General features: G+C 43.0%; 1 pseudogene; it reads right to left on the reverse strand.

Moving 5' to 3' along the window:
* Positions 1-15,366: 15,366 nt before the first annotated feature.
* Positions 15,367-15,484, reverse strand: LOC139004749 (U2 spliceosomal RNA; annotated as a pseudogene).
* Between the last annotated feature and the right edge of the window lie 1,784 nt (positions 15,485-17,268).

A 17,268-nucleotide genomic window follows, 5' to 3' on the forward strand; every position in this document is an offset into this window, starting at 1 on the left:
TTTTTAAATTCCCACCTTAAGCTATCTTATTTTTTTATTTTCTGATTTTCAAAATAACCATTTCTCTCCTCTGGGAAACTACCACTCAAGCTATAATTGTTAAAATCAAACATTTAAGTATTAAAAGCTAATATAAGGTATAAATTAAGATTATAAGCAAATCATATGTAAATCATTCCTAAAGCACAGGAAAATAATGTGCCTTGATGTACATATATTAAGATACTTATCCAGTTCACTTTAAAAATGGCTTCATAGATAAAGAATTAATGTGATGCCATGCATGCATTATACTTGCATATGTAATATTTGTATTCGCAAATTTCCCATTATTTTAATAGTTGTGTGGCTGACTTTCAGTTTTAAGTGAATTGACACACAATCTATAACTCTTATTATGGCTGTTTGTTTATTGTATCTTTTGGTTAGTGAAAATGTATTTCAACCTGACTAAAATTTGAAATTGTGTCTTTTATGTTTCATTCCCACCATTGTTATTAGATTTAGTTAATTGTATATGGCCATTGATGTATGTCATAAACATGTAAATAAAAGATGTTGAATCTTGTTTAAAAGCATAAGCTTTGGAGTTGAGCTGGTCACTATTTTCAATTCATAAATCAGTTGCTGTTATTTTATCTGTTACCAAGTTAATCTATTTTTTAAAGGGAAGAGGAATTGAACACATTAAAAAAGAACCATTTGGGGAACACATAATACTAAAACTTCTTGCTCTTAAACATAATCTAATCACAAAATTTATTGTGATTGTCAACTTTGGATAATTCAAATGTGTAGAATTACATAAATTGCATGTAGAAACCAATGTTAAATTTCCAAAAATACAGTTTATATTATCATTTAGGGAACTTCTATATTTATAAGGATTTCTTTTTAGAAATGCTTTGTTGTCAGATGACTTTCCCCAAACTGTGTGGGTATCCCCTGGTTAAATTTGCTTGTTACTGTCCTAGCTGGTTTGGATCAGTGGATAGAGCGTTGGCCTGTGGACTAAAGGGTCCCAGGTTTGATTCTGGTCAAGGGCACATGCCTGTGTTGTGGGCTCGATCCCCAATAGGGGGCATCGTTCAGGAGGCAGCCAATCAATGGTTGTTTCTCATCGATGTTTCTATCCCTTCCTCTCTCAAATCAATAAAAATACATTTTTAAAAATAATTGGTTACTACTGCTACTACTAAGCAGTTTGTATCATTGCTGTCACTGATGTGTATGTATTGTCAATAGAAATGAATTAACTGTGTTAGCCAGTTTGGCTCAATGTAGAGCATCGGCCTGTGGACCAAAAGGTTCCAGGTTCAATTTCGGTCAAGGGCACATACCACAGTTGCAGGCTTCCCCTTGGTCAGGGCACATGCAGGAGTCAACCAATCAATGTGTCTCTCTCACATCTGTTTCTGTCTTTCCCTCTCTCTTCCACTCTTTAGAAATCAATGGAAAAATATTCCTAGGTGAGAATTTTTTTTAAAAAAAGCATTCTAAATGGTGAAATATTTAAATTTTTTCTATGATTGAAAATAAGACCCATCAACAACTTTGCAAAATTCCCTTATTAATTTAATTTGGATTGTCTACATACCTAATTATGTCATCTGCAAATAATGAAGTTGTATTTCTCCTATTTCAATTCTCGCTTGCCTTATTGCTCTGTATTGGTTGTCTAGTACAATGTTAAAAAGACGTAATAGTGGCCTCCTTGTCTTTTTTCCAATCACAGAGTGAAAATCAGCTGCACACGGTGGGGTAGAGAGCTTCAGGGTGGGGGGCTTATTGCCAAAAAACCAACCATGTGAATAAGAGGTTTGAACTTAGGCAACCACTGCCCCCAGCCTCCAGGAGAGGGGAGGGAGGCTGGAGATCGAGTTCAATCAGTGTGATCACTAATGCATTAATCCGATCAGTCATGCTCATGAAAGGAAACCTCAACAAAAACTTAAGAGGCTCAGAGTTTCCTGGTTGGTGAACCAGTGGGTGGCTCACCCTGAAGGGACAGAAGCTTCTGCTCTGAGGTAAGGCCTGGGTAAGGGCAGTTGAAAGGGAACACCCTTCTGCCCTCCAACCCCCACTTGTCCAACAGAGGTTCTGATTTGGGCAAAGTGAGCCGAGAAGACTGAGGCCTTGACTACCTTTGTGTCTGTCCATGAGGAGGTGGTTCCAAGCTGAGAGGACCTCAGGCTGCTGCCATCCCTTTCACCAAATGTTCGGTTTGCAGAGTAGCGTGTCACTCAGAAACTTGCCAATGTCCCCACCTCCAGATTCAGAACCCTGGCTCAGAGACTGCCAGGAGAGAGGAGCAGACTGTAAAACAGAGAGCTCCTAATCTCTTCCCAAAGACTGACTATTTGCAATGGAGTCTGAAGACATGGAAGCCTAAGGGGCACTCTCAAGCTCAGTGGAGGTTAAGGTGAGAGCCAATTGGGAGGAGATTCAAGATACATGATAAGCTGAAGGCCTGCTAGTGTGTAGGACTGGACTAGGAAATGAAACAGATGGGAGGAGCCCTCCTGGAATCAGAACACATATTGATCTCAGAAATTATTATTAAAAAATATTTTTTTTTGTTGATTTCAGAGAGGAAGAGAGAAACATCAATGATGAGCGAGAACCATTGATTGCCTCGAATGCCCCCTACTGGGGATTGAGCCCACAACCCGGGAATGTGCCCTGACTGGGAATCAAACCATAACCTCTTGGTTCATAGCTCGATGCTCAACCACTGAGCCATGCCAGCTGGGCAGACATTATTTTTTCAAAGGAACCACAATGTGATTATATTGACTAGTTTGTAACTTATTGTCCTAATAATCTAATCCCAGGGTGTTATTCAAAATAATTTAGCAATTAGCCAGCAATTAGTGGTGTTTAGTAGCTGGGTGCGATCATGGAAAGAGAGGAAGAAAGCACTATCAAAATCATAGTCGCCGTAACCGGTTTGGCTCAGTGGATGGAGCGTCGGCCTGCAGACTGAAGGGTCCCCGGTTCGATTCCAGTCAGGGACAAGTACCTTGGTTGTGGGCACATCCCCAGTAGGAGGTGTGCAGGAGGCAGCTGATTGATGTTTCTCTCTCATCGATGTTTCTAGCTCTCTCTCTCCCTTCCTCTCTATAAAAAATCAATAAAATATATATATATTTTTTAAAATCATTGTCATCCCAGGGTAACTAAGCATACTTACAGCTGCACCACTCTGTGGGAAACATCCGAGGCTTAGACAGTAGAAGGGGAAATAGACTTCACTGAAATAATTCAGCTTGTTGCCAAACAAGCAAATAACAATAACCTGGCCTTGGGAAAGGAAGGGGCAGGGGACCAGTACCCATTGTTGCTATGATATACTATCTAAAATGTCCAATTGCAGCCCAGCCAGTATGGCTCTCAATGGTTGAGCTTCGACCAATGAACCAGGAAGTCACAGGTGAGGGGCTGATGGCTGTTTTCAGGCTGCCCGCACCCCCTTCAGGGTGGGGGTCCCCACTGGGTGCCTGGCCATCCTGGATGAGGGGCTGATGGCTGTTTTCAGGCTGCCTGATGAGGGGCTGATGGCTGTTTTCAGGCTGCCCGCACCCCCTTCAGTGTGGGGGTCCCCACTGGGGTGCCTGGCCAGCCTGGATGAGGGGCTGATGGCTATTTTCAGGCTGCCCACACCCCCTTTAGGGTGGGGATCCCCACTGAGGTGCCTGGCCAGCCTGGATGAGGGGCTGATGGCTGTTTTCAGGCTGCCCACACCCCCTTTAGGGTGGGGGTCCCCACAGAGGTGCCTGGCCAGCCTGGATGAGGGGTTGATGGCTGTTATCAGGCTGCCCGCACCCCCTTTAGGATAGGGGTCACCACTGGGGTGCCTGGCCAGCCTGGATGAGGGGCTGTTATTATTAGATAGGATATATACACTGAGTGGCCAGATTATTAGGACCACCTGACGTTTGAAGGCAAATTAGCTATAATTTCATGCTGAAGTTGCTAGAGGGCCAGACCATTATAAATAGGGAAACAGGTTGTGATTTTTTTCTGAAGATATGGGTAAACAACGCGATTTAACAGTCGTTGAACGTGGGATATATATGTACTGAGTGGCCAGATTATTATGACCACCTGACGTTTTTAGGCAAATTAGCCGTACACTGCATCATATGGGATATGGAAGCCAAAGGCCTGTTCGAACACCTTTGCTGTCTGCAGTTACCAAGATAAAACGTCTCCAATTTGCACAGGAATACAAGGACTGGACAGTCCAGCATTGGAAAAAAGTCATGTGGTCCGATGAATCACATTTCCAGTTGCATCATGCAGATGGCAGAGTGAGAATTTGGAGGAAACAGCATGAAAGCATGCACCCCACATGCATGAGTACAACCCTTCAAGTTGGTGGGGGCAGTGTTATGGTTTGGGGCATGTTTTCCTGGCATGATTTGGGCCCTTTAATTCGTGTGGAACAACGTCTGAATAGCACAACATACCTAAGTATCGTTGCTGATCAAATTCATCCTATCATGTTGATGGCATGTCCCAATGGAGATGGCTTCTTCCAACAAGACAGTGTGCCATGCCAGGTGCTCATATTGTGCAGGAGTGATTTCAAGAACATGAGGGAGACTTTACCTTGCTTAGGCGGCCCCCCCAATCACCAGATCTCAATCCAATTGAGCATTTGTGGGACAAAGTTAAAAGAGCCATCAGGCAGCTGGTTCCACAAGCATCAAATCTCACAGAACTGGACAGTGCTATTCATCAGGCATGGTGTCAGATTCCTCGCATCACCTTTCAACATCTCGTGGAGTCAATGCCAAGAAGAATCGCCGCAGTATTGAAGGCAAAAGGTGGCCCAACGAAGTACTGATGGGGTGGTCATAATAATCTGGCCACTCATGTTCAAATATATCCCACGTTCAAAGGCTGTTAAATTGCATTGTTTACCCATATCTTAAGAAAAAAATCACTTCTACTGTCGTGGTAAACCACCTGCTTCCCTATTTATAATGGTGTGGCCCTCTAGCAACTTCAGCACGAAATTATAGCTAATAGGCCTACAAATGTCAGGTGGTCATAATAATCTGGCCACTCAGTGTATATAAATAATTTTAAAAATTTTTTTTATTGTTCTGAGAGAGGGGGAGAGATAGAAACATTAATGATGAGAATCATTGATCCGGCTGCCTCCTGCACACCACACCCTGGGGACTGAGCCCGAAATTCTGGCATGTGCCTTTGATTGGAATCGAACCTGGGACCCTTTAGTCCACAGGCTGACGCTCTATCCACTGAGCCAAACCAGCTAGGGCTCAACTTAAAATTTTTATATTTAAGGTGTATCTCTTATCCAGGCTGCCAATCTTTGTCTTTTCCTAGGGATATTTAGTCCAATTAAAAATATAATCCTATCTAATAAAAGAGAAACATGGTAATTAGCCGTACGGCCACTACCCTTCCCATTGGCTAATCGGGGAGATATGCAAATTAACTGCCAGCCAAGATGGCGGCCGGCAGCCAGGCAGCTTAAAGCTAACAGGAGGCTTGCTTGCTTCAGTGACAGAGGACTCCAATGTTCCCCGCCTGCGGCTGCCGGCCTCTGAGCTTGCAGTTTGAAACATTGTTACAAATATAGAAGCTAAACAAAACCCCAGTAACCTGTTTTCAGTCAGCCAGGATCTCAGAGCTGGAGTCACAACAAAGTTTCAAATACAGAAGGTAAACAAAGGCCAGAAACCTGCTTTCAGTAGCCGAGCCTCAGAGAGAAAGCCGGCTCTCAGCTCCAGTGACAGCCATAGAAGGTAAATAAATGCCAGAATAAAAAAAAAGAAAAATAGAAGAGGTTTGGAGCTTCAGTCACCAGCCAGCCTGAAAACAGCCCTCAGCCCCTTACCCAGACTGGCCAGGCACCCCAGTGGGGACCCCTACCCTGAAGCAACAAGATGGCAGCTAATTTGCATACTGAAGGCAGGTGGCAGGAGGCAAGGCTGTCTGCGGTCTGGGACTCAGATCTGTGATCCTGCCAGGTGGGGGGCAGTGCTTGAGGCTGTCCGAAGTCTGGGACTTGGATCCATGTCCTTGCAGGTGGGGGCAGTGCTTGAGGCTGTCCGCGGTCCCAGGACCCGGATCTGTGACCCTGCCGGGCAGGGCGGCAGTGCTTGCGGCTGTCCACTGTCCCAGGACCCGGATCTGTGACCCTGCCGGGCGCGGGGCACCGCGGGAGGCTGTCCGCAGTCCGGGACCCAGATCTGTAACCCTGCCAGATGGGGGGCACTGCGGGAGGCTGTTTGCAGTCCGGGACTCGGATTTGTGACCCTGCGGGCGGGGGGCAGTGCTTGAGGCTGTCCGTGGTCCCGGGACCTGGATCGGTGACCTGGTGGGCAGGGGGGCAGCACGGGAGGCTGTCTGCAGTCCGGGACCCGAATCTGTGACCCTGCCGGGTGGGGGTCAGTGCTTGAGCCTGTGCATGGTCCCAGGACTCGGATCCGTGACCCTTCACGGCGGGGAGGCAGCCATCAGCACCCAGGAGTGACTGCGCAAGATCCGCCTCCTGGCCCAGAAGGTGCAGGATCGCAGGGACAGCCACCGTGGCGGGCCAGACTGACGTCCTCCTGGCCGTACCATGGGGGTTTGCGGATCTGCAAAGCCAGAGGCCTCCGGTGTGCACATACTCCCCTGGCGTGCGAACATCCCCCAGCACACTGTCACCCTCCCACGCCTGCAACAGTTGCAAACCAAGGCGTGCACAAGTTCCCCCCGCCTCTCCACCGCACTTCCATCAACCTGGCATGCCTAACACCCCCACAGGATGTGCACACATCCCCTCTGATGCGCTCACATCCTTTGGAGAGTGTCTGGGTGTTCTGGGTGCTGAGAGTGGGAGCCTGTGAGATGACAGTGAGAGGGCGGAGTGGTGATGCCCTGTTCCCACAGAGGCCAGTGCAGCTACGAGATCACCTCTGGGGAGTTAATGCAGGTGCTGAGGCAGGAGCAGGTGCAGACAGACACACCTGGTGGGCGCGGGCGGCCCTCTCTCAGGTGCCTTCGGTCAGCGTTCAAGATCAAGAGCCCAGAGGCAGAGAGGAATTCCGTCCTCTCAGTGAAACAGTGGGATAGTCGGGGCGACTGTAGAGGAGGAATGTGCACTTTGGGTGCCAGCACCCATGAGTGAAGGCTGCCCTGACTGAGCCTTGCTTGCTTGGGGCCTAGCGCACTCCTGCTGAGCAATGGGTGACAGGACGTGCTTTTCCGAATTAATGAGAGAAAACATTGATTCTCCTGCTGCCCACGAAGGTGGAAAGTGAAGTGGGGAGACATGTGGGGAATGAGCAAGGTTCCCTGTCTGGGGGTTCCAAATCCGCTGTTGGTTTCTTTCACCACTGACTAGAGATATACAGGGTGTCCCCCCAAAATGTATACACACTTTGAATACCTACTAATTCCAATGGTTTTAAGCATAAGAAAGGAACAACAATGGAGCTGTTATCTGTTAAAAGTGTGGGCACAAACAGGTAGTTGGACATTCCCTGAGGGGTCTCAGATTGGAGAGGGTGAAGGCCAGACTGAGGGGCCCCTTCTCTCCCCCCCCCACCCCAGTGCACGAATTTCGTGCACCGGGCTACTAGTCCTATATAAAAAAAGGCTAATATGCAAATTGTCCCCACTGGCTGGAGTTTGACCCACTGGGAGTTAGACATGCACTGACCACCAGGGGGCGACATGGTGCTAGCAGCTGGCTGCAGTGAAGGCACTGCCAGCCCCAATGGGCCCCGAGGGTGCGAAGGGAGGCCCCGGCCATCAGCTGCAGCCGCTAGGGACCCTATCCATGCACAAATTTTGTGCACTGGGCCTCTAAGCTAATAAAAGAGAAACATGCAAATTGACCATACCTCTGCTACACCCACAAGCCATGCCCACCAGCCAATCAGGAGCAAATATGCAAATTAACCCAACTAAGATAGTGGTGGCCACAGAGCTGGAGCGAGCAGGAGGCTTGGGTTGCCCTGGCAAAGGAGGAAGTCAAGCTTCCCACCTGCCCTGCCAGCACTGAGCTCTGCTCAAGGCTACAAAGTTTCAATTATAGAAAATAAATAAATCCCAGATACCTGATTCCAGCCCTTGGCCGTGGCCAGCCTGAAAACAGCCCTCATCCCCTCACCCAGGCTGGCCACACCCTCATGGGGTGAGGGTCCCCGCTGGGGGGCTTGGCCAGCCTGAAAACAGCCATCAGCCCCTCACCCAGGCTGTCCAGGCACCCCAGCGGGACCCCCATCCTGATCTGGGACACCCTTCAGGGCAAACCAGCTGGCCCCCACCCGTGCACCCGGCCTCTATCCTATATAGTAAAAGGGTAATATGCAAATTGACCCTAACAGCAGAACGACTGGGTATGACTGGTCACTATGACACACACTAACCATCAGGGGGCAGACGTTCAATGCAGGAGCTGCTCCCTGGTGGTCAGTGCGCTCCCATAGGGGCAGCTCTGCTAAGCCACAAGCCAAGCTGACGGCTGCCAGCACAGCAGTGGTGGTGGGAGCCTCTTCCACCTCCTCAGCAGCGCTAAGGATGTCCGACTGCAGCTTAGGCCTGCTCTCCACTGGCAAGTGGACATCCCCCGATGGCTGCCGGGCTGCCAGAGGAATGTCTGACTGCCAGCTTAGGCCCAATCCCCCAGGGAGTGGGCCTAAGCCAGCAGGTGGACATCCCCCGAGGGGTCCCAGATTGTGAGAGGGCACAGGCCGGGCTGAGGGACCCCCCTGAGTGCACAAATTTTTGTGCACTAGGCCTCTAGTTAGATATATTTACTTATGTCATTTTACTGTTTGCTTTTGTCCTGCTTGTCTTGCATTCCCTTTTCTCTTCAAACATTCCATTTCCTTTAACTTCTTAGTTACGTTAACTATTATTTTAGTTTAGACATCACATTAAAGTTCTTGGTACAGTGTATTCTACTTCATGAGCATACACTTCATGAACTATAAAACCACACAAGTTCAGATACATATCAATCTCATTCCACAGATGTGGAAACAGACAAAAGCAGCAAAAGTTTATCGACTCCCATTCCAATGATACTTACCATTACATAATTAGATTTCATGATGACTCCATTCTTTCAAATATCTTAGTTCCCTTTGAAAACTAGCTCTATGGACTTTCAATCACTATCTCCTACTTACCTATATTCCGGCTGGAGGTTTTTAAACTTTAAAGGTTACCCTGTATATATCTGTCAATTTTGGGGGGTGGGATGGGTGGCTCTTCAGGATCTACCATTCTTCCAGGTACCTAGGTCTACTAGTAAATCCCTAGTCATCCAGGATGCTTCTATTTCTTCCATCATTGATTCAGCCACTGAATTCCTGTTACTTCTATTCCATTCCTGCTAATTAGTTACCATATAAACTCATGCATGCAGCGTACTACCAATATCTTGGTTTCTTTGCTCCCATACTTGCCCTATTTTCCTGTCTTACACATGACTTCCAGATTATTTGACACTGCCCTTACTCTGGAAGCTCCCTGGTTTTCTAATGGCCCTGTATGAAGCAAACAAACCACCATAGGAATAAAAATAATTTTGTGTGTGACAAGAGGTGACTGTTATCATAATTTTTATCCATTCCAGCATGGTAACACTACCCAGTACCCCTTATTTTAGGAGTTAGCACAGGGCCCTGGTCGGTAGCTGTTGGTCAGAGCATCATCCCAATACACTAAGGTTGAAGGTTCAATCCCTGGTCAGAGCACATAGAAGAATCAACCAATGAGTGCATAAATGAGTGGAACAACAAATTGATGCTTCTATCCCTTTCTCTCTAAAATCAAAAATAAAAATATTAAAAGTTGGCACGGTATAGCAGCTGCTTCTTGTTACTACCACCAGAGAAAGCAAGACCTGTGGTAAGAGTCGTATTTATGATTCCTGATTTTCTTCCCTGGAGCATGACATAGACAATGCATGCTACAGAATTCAAATAGAACAGAAGAAAAACTTGTTTAGCATCAGCAGGGAAAGTGACATTATGTTTTCCTTTGAGAACATTAATTACACTGAAATCCTGTTTGGGGAAATTTGCTGGTATGTACGGTATTTAATACCCACACACAGCATTACAATAATAATGTTAATATTTGGGGGTGGGTTTACACACAATTACTGCTTCTATTTATGGTGGAGAGGTACTTATGAATCTGAGTGAAACCACTACTCACATCCTGACTTTTTAAAAAGAAGTTTTTATTTAAGAGCAGTTTTAGGTTCATAGCAAAACTGAGTGGAACAGCAGAGTTCCCATATGCCACATATCCCCACACATATACCTTTTCATTCTCAATTGCAACTTCAGTTAATTTGCTTTAATCATTTGCAAATATTTCAACATTAATTCTTACATTCTTTCAATGTTACTTTTGCATTACTTGTGTTATTTGTGTTGACCTTTTCCCAATAGGGTATAATGAATGATATATTCTATATACAGGATGGGGCAAAAGTAGGTTTAGTTGAGTACACAAGTTTATTCTTGTATTATTTTCCATATGAACAACTGTAAATCTTTGGTCCACCCTGTATATTATATAGAAACTTTTCAGTTATGTTACATGGATAAATTCATTTCTAATGATTCTTATTCAAGTGTCACATCAATGATGATTTAGTTATGGAATTCTAAAAGTAGGAATAAAATACTAATTATAGCTATATGATAGCATGAGATCAAGACAACGCTAAATTCTGAGTGAAACTCATTTGGGATATGTGAGTATGATATGTCAGTGATACAGATATACACGAATTCAGGTACTTCTTGCAGCAGTTATAGTGATCATCCTTGATATTTACATGTTATATAAGTTTTTACTTTTCCTAAATATTAAACCATGTGAAGTCAATGGATATTGTAGACAAAATGCTCCTAGAGTACTTACTCTTAGAAAAAAACACAAAGATTTAATATACCAGCACATTTGTATTATATTAACAAAGTACACAGGTGTAAGTATGCGCAAAAAACGAGTGGATATCTATTGTGATGTGGCTCAAGGCAGTTTGAGAAAAGGCTCACCTATCTGAAGCCCTAGCAGAACAGCTAACCTAATTCACATTAGGGATACCTCTACTCCTCACCCATTTCTCCAATTATCAAAGTAATGTAGGGTCAGTGTAGGAAATTTGGATAGTAAAATGAAAAGTAAAACTAAAAACAATTATTGCTGACAGTGGATTCCTGTAGGGGTGGAGGGCTACATATCACGAGAGATACGATTCTTCATGAAATCTGATCATGGGGTTTCAAAAATGTCTTCATTGTGGTGATGGGCAACTTAGGATGCTGCTCTTCCTTCCAGCATCTGCACGTTTCAAAGATCCGAAATACGGCCTCTGGTCCCCTTCTCTAAGATGTTAAGTCTTCATCCTTTGTTCACTTATTCCACTGGCCCTAAGGGTAGTAGTTTCTTTCTGCAGTTGCTACTTCTACTACATCTGAGAGTTTCATGTTAACAATTCTTTTTATTAAAGGTTTCCTTTGTTGATACAATGCTGAAAAAGCCTTGGACAAAATTCAACACCTTTCCTGACAAAACCACTTCAGAAAATAGGAATTGGTGGATATTTATTTTTAACATAAAATACTTACCTCAGTCCTAAAGTAGCATCTTATTTAATGGCAAAACATTGGAGACATTTCCACTGAGAATAATGAGGCAAGGATGCCCTTATTTCTATTACTATGCAATATTGTACTAGAGGTATTAAGCAATGCAATTAGGCAAGAAAAATGAATCAGGCACACAAAAATGGGTAAGGAAGTAAAACCATCTTTAGTTGTAGGTGATATAATGGTAAACCCTGGAAAGTCTTAAAGAATCAATGAGCCCTAGCTGGTTTGATTCAATGGATAGAGCGCTGGCCTGCAGATTAAAGGGTTCCGGGTTCGATTCTGGTCAAGGGCACATGCCCCAGTTGCAGGCTCGATCCCTAGTGGGGAGCATGCAGGAGGCAGCCGATCAATGATTTTCCCTCATCATTGATATTTCTCTCTCTCCCTCTCCCTTCCTCTCTGAAATCAATAAAAATATATTTTAAAAAATCAATGATAAAATTCAAACAATAAAGGAACTAAAATATAGGAAGATATAGAATTAACACACAGAACTTAATTGTCTTCATATCCTAAGATAACCAGCACACAAGATAGAGAAAATCCCATTCCAACAGTAACAAAAAATATTGCATACTTTAGGAATAAACTTAAGCGATATGCAAAAGCTATATAAGAAAAATTTAAAAACACTCCTGAAAGAGGCTAAAGCAGACTGCTCTCGATTAGCCTTAATATTAGAAAGATGTCACTTAATTAAAATTAGATCCCAATCTCACAAATGCACAAGAATATATTCCAAAATGGATCAGGAATGTATTTAAATTTATTTTTTATTTTATTTTTATTTTATTTTTAAAATATATTTTATTGATTTTTTACAGAGAGGAAGGGAGAGAGATAGAGAGTTAGAAACATCGATGAGAGAGAAATACCGATCAGCTGCCTCCTGCACATCTCCTTCTGGGGATGTGCCCGCAACCCAGGTACATGCCCTTGACCGGAATTGAACCTGGGACCCTTCAGTCCGCAGGCTGACGCTCCATCCACTGAGCCAAACCGGTTTCGGCAGAAATGTATTTAAATTTAAAAATGAAACAATACAGCACTAGAAAAAAACAGGTGAATTCATCTTTAACCTCAGTATAGAGAAAGGCTTTCTAAGTATTCACATAAAACCGAAAGGCAATAAAAGATTAACAAAGTTTACTATGTAAAAAATGGAAGCTTTCACACAAAAACATACTATAATCAAAGCCAAAGGATATTAGGAGGCACTACTTATAACACATATAAAAATACTTAATATATAAAGAATTTTTAAAAATTGAGAAAGGACCAAAAACCCAATGGTAAAATGAAAATAACATGAATAGACTGGTCATAAAGATATTCAAATGGCCATTGAATGAAAAGATATTCAACCTCATGCATAGCTAGAAATGCAAATTAAAACTACTCTGAAATATGATTTTAAACCTATCAGATTTGACAAAAATTAAAGAGGATGACATTCTGATGGCAAGGCTATGGGAAGAGGCACGCTCATGCATTCCTAGTGGGAAAACAAACTGGTATTATCCCTTTGGAGAATGTGGCAATGTCTAACACAAGTGCATATCCACTTATATGTTGACCCAGCAGCCCTACCTGAGAATTTACCTGAAGGAAGATACATCCCAACAATATAAAAAAAATAGCCGAAACCGGTTTGGCTCAGTGGATAGAGCATCGGCCTGCGGACTGAGGGGTCCCAGGTTCGATTCCGGTCAAGGGCATGTACCTGGGTTGCAGGCACATCCCCAGTAGGAGATGTGCAGGAGGCAGCTGATCGATGTTTCTCTCTCATCGATGTTTCTAACTCTCTATCTCTCTCCCTTCCTCTCTGTAAAAAATCAATAAAATATTTAAAAAAAATATATATGCACAATGTTTTTCAATTGCAGCACTGTAATTGGAAAATAGTGGAAATTGCCTAAATGCCCATACATAGACAAGTATTTGAATAAACTCATAGAGTCACAAAATGGAGTATTATGTAGCTGCTAAAAATTTCTTTTGGAGAAAGATCTCTATGAACTGGCAATTTCTATGGTATACTGTAAAACACACATATACGAGTAACTGTAATATGCTACATTTCATGTAAGAAAAAACACCCATCTATTCATTTATTTAAAAAAAAATAGGGTAAACCAGATACCATAGACACATTAGCTATAAGTAATCAAGATAGAAAGACAGAAGAGAATAAGATAGAAAAGATAGACTATGCTAATGTTTTACATGTAAAAAAGTTAAGGAATAGGCAAGTATTTATGAAATACAAATTAACTGCATTACAAATGAGTAACATAACCATACTGAAAGGGGAAGCAGAGAAAAGAACCAACATAACTTTGTAAAACAGTATTTTTTAAAAATTTTATTTTATATTCTTGATTTCAGAGGGGGGAGGAAGAGAAAAACATTAATGATGAGAATCTTTGATTGGCTGCCTCTTGCACACTGGGGGTCAAGCCTGCAACTCGGGCATGTGCCCTTGACCAGAATCGAACCTGGGACCCTTCAGTCCACAGGTCAATGCTCTATCCATTAAGCCAAACCAACTAGGGCTGTAAAACAGTATTTTGATTATGGATTGAGACTAAAACAAACAAAAAAAAATATGCAAATACTTCACCGGTTTTTTATAGGAAAATATATTGATTAGTAGTTCTGAAAACTATGTGTATTCTAGAAATTAAGCAAATAAGTGAACATATGAATCAAAGTCAGATTTCTTACTGCTGGATAAGAGATATAGAAAGGAGAAAGACTAGAATGAACTGTGGTGTTGGTCTGGTGTAGGAAGTATCATTATGAACTCATGGAGATACACACATACAGTACACATACATATAGACCTAGAAATACATATATATATATATATGGCAGGCATATATGTATGTCTAGCTCTAGCTGTTAAGCAGGCTAGAAGCAATAACACCTTAGTACCAATGAGTTAATATACATCTAGTGCCAATTTTGGTTTCTGACTACTTTCCTCTGGTAAAAAAGTTGAAGAGAAAATGAGTCCAGTGTATCTTCTGGTACCAAAATTTAAGAAAGTATTTTTTAAAAGATTGGGTATAGGGTGCGGCTATAGGGTTAAGCCTCGGACTGACCTGTTGGCAAAGCCACAAACAAGTACCAGCTTAAAGGACACAGTCCTCTTAGCATAATTAAGCTTGACCTTATGATGCTCCCTAGATCTTACCTGGGCAGCTAATGGGCTGAGGGAGATGTAGCAAGTGCTGCCAAAACAAGTGAAACTCACAAGAACACTGTAACTATGGTGACCACTACCTTGTTTATCTCTGGCTATAAAATAAAGGCTCGGCTTGCCTCTGGATCTCTCTCTGTGGCCTCAGCCAGGCACAGGAAGATCCACCTAGACCAGGGGTGGGCAAACTTTTTGACTCCAGGGCCACAATGGGTTCTTAAACTGGACCGGAGGGCCGGAACAAAAGCATGGATGGAGTGTTTGTGTGAACTAATATAAATTCAAAGTAAGCATCATTACATAAAAGGGTACGGTCTTTTTTTTTTTTAGTTTTATTCATTTCAAACAGGCCAGATCCGGCCCGTGGGCCGTAGTTTGCCCACGGCTGACCTAGACCCAGCTTATTCTCTTTGTTATTTCTTCATCCTTCACCGCCCTCACTCAGGCTTTTGAACCGTTGGCTGAGCTGGCTCAGCACAGTTGGGGTGTGTCAAAAAGACATGAGTGTCAAATGAGTTTTTTCCTTTTTAAATCTATTTAATGTATTGTCTTCAGATAGAGGACATATCAGATATTAAACTGATAAGAACAGATACTACACTTGGTCTTAGCCAAAAATTCAAGCGATAAATGAAAGGAGTTTGCATGGGCAAATCTGGGACATTTTGAGTAACAAAATAATGTAGTAATGGGTTATAAACTACAGAATAACATAATACTTGAGCCCATGATCAATAACATTACTGAATAAAGAAGAGGGAAGAGCCCTAGCTAGTTTGACTCAGTGTGTAGTGTCGGCCTGCGGACTGAAGGGTCCCAGGTTTGATCCTCAAACCTCAGCTGCAGGCTCGATCCTCAGCACTGGTTGGGGTGCATTTGGGAGGCAACCAATAGATGTTTTTCTCTGTCTCCCTTCTATTCTCTCTAAAAATCAATGGAAAAATATACTCAGGGGAGAATTAACAAAATAAAAAAATAAATAAAATGCTCATAAAAAAAGGGAAGACAACTTTGCAGTAGAATTTTAACTACTAAAAGTAGAATGATAAGAAATAGAAAATCATCATTTGGCAAATAGTACACTAACAATCATTTCAGCAAAGAACTCAGGGGGTGGGTAGTATGAATGCCTACCAATTAATGGGCAAAAGTATGAGAAATAGGATACTTGTACTGTCCCAAGAAATTTCCCACAAGATACTTATTAATTGTAAACTCCAATAGATCTTTTACAAATTACTGACCTGGATTTTTCAAAACGTCTAAGGTCATGAAAGACAAATACGAAGTGTCCCAATTAAAGGAACTAAAGAGAGAAGACAAACAATATATGACACTGAAGTGGATCTTTGACTAGGGAGACATTAAGGGAGCAAATGGTTAAATCTGAATAAGGTCTGTAGAACAACAGTATAAGATAATATAATAAATAGAAGTATTGTAATAATGTTAATTTCCTGATCTGGACAATTGTCCTATAAGAGGTTAACATTTGGAGAACATGAATAAACCTTATAATTTTCACATATTAAGATTTTTTTCCAAAATGAATTAAAAAAAATGTTTAAAGTATTTTCACTTGACCAGAAAAATAACTAACAATCCCTCCCCAGTGTTGTCAAGCTAATCTTGATCATTAAAGAAAAAACACTAAAAGTAGAAGAAATGATACGAAATAGAAAGTCACAGCTTCCATTTGTAATTAGTCAAACTATGTATCAATCTTAACTCTACGTTCAATCTTTCGTTTATTAAGATCTGAACTATTGGGCAACAGCATTAAGAAAATATTGTGCCCGACCAGTGTGGCTCAATGGTTGAGTGTTGATCTATGCACCAGCACGTTGCTGGTTTTGTTATGCCCAGATTTCAAGACCCCCCACAGAACCACCAGGGAGCTCCGAGTCCAATGCAAAAGCATAGAGTCTTTTATTCAAGCTAGCTTGGTCCCCCTCTGCCTCCATTACTGGATGCGAGAGAGAGCCCGGGAGTCCTAAGAGAACAAAGAATTTATAGGGCTTGGGGTCGGGGGTGGGGGGGTGGGGGGGGTGGGGGGGTGGGGGCACACTCGGACCACTGATTTGGCCAATTCCGGTTGGTTGAGTGAGGGCCGGGGGCTAGTGACGCAAGGGCAGGGTGCAGTTAGGGTCTGGTTACACAAAGACAGGGGGGTGGTCAGCATACTTTCGGCCTTGAGTTTGTTTTCCCTTGCATTCCCATTGGCTGAGATAAGGGCAGGCTGAGTAACTGATACATTCTATGGCTTTTGCTGGAAGGGGAGTTCGGAACACAGCTATCAGTCCTGTTCTGTCCTTTCAGTTTCAAGGCTCAATCCCCAGTGGAGGGCGTGCAGGGGGCCCGAGATCCATGTTACTCGCTCAGAGATGTTTCTATCTTCTCTCCTCTCCTCTC

Source organism: Myotis yumanensis, unplaced genomic scaffold (assembly GCF_028538775.1).
Source record: "Myotis yumanensis isolate MYYU_CA2020_CCGP unplaced genomic scaffold, mMyoYum1.0.hap1 SCAF_2, whole genome shotgun sequence".
In the NCBI taxonomy this organism is placed as follows: Eukaryota; Metazoa; Chordata; class Mammalia; order Chiroptera; family Vespertilionidae; genus Myotis; species Myotis yumanensis.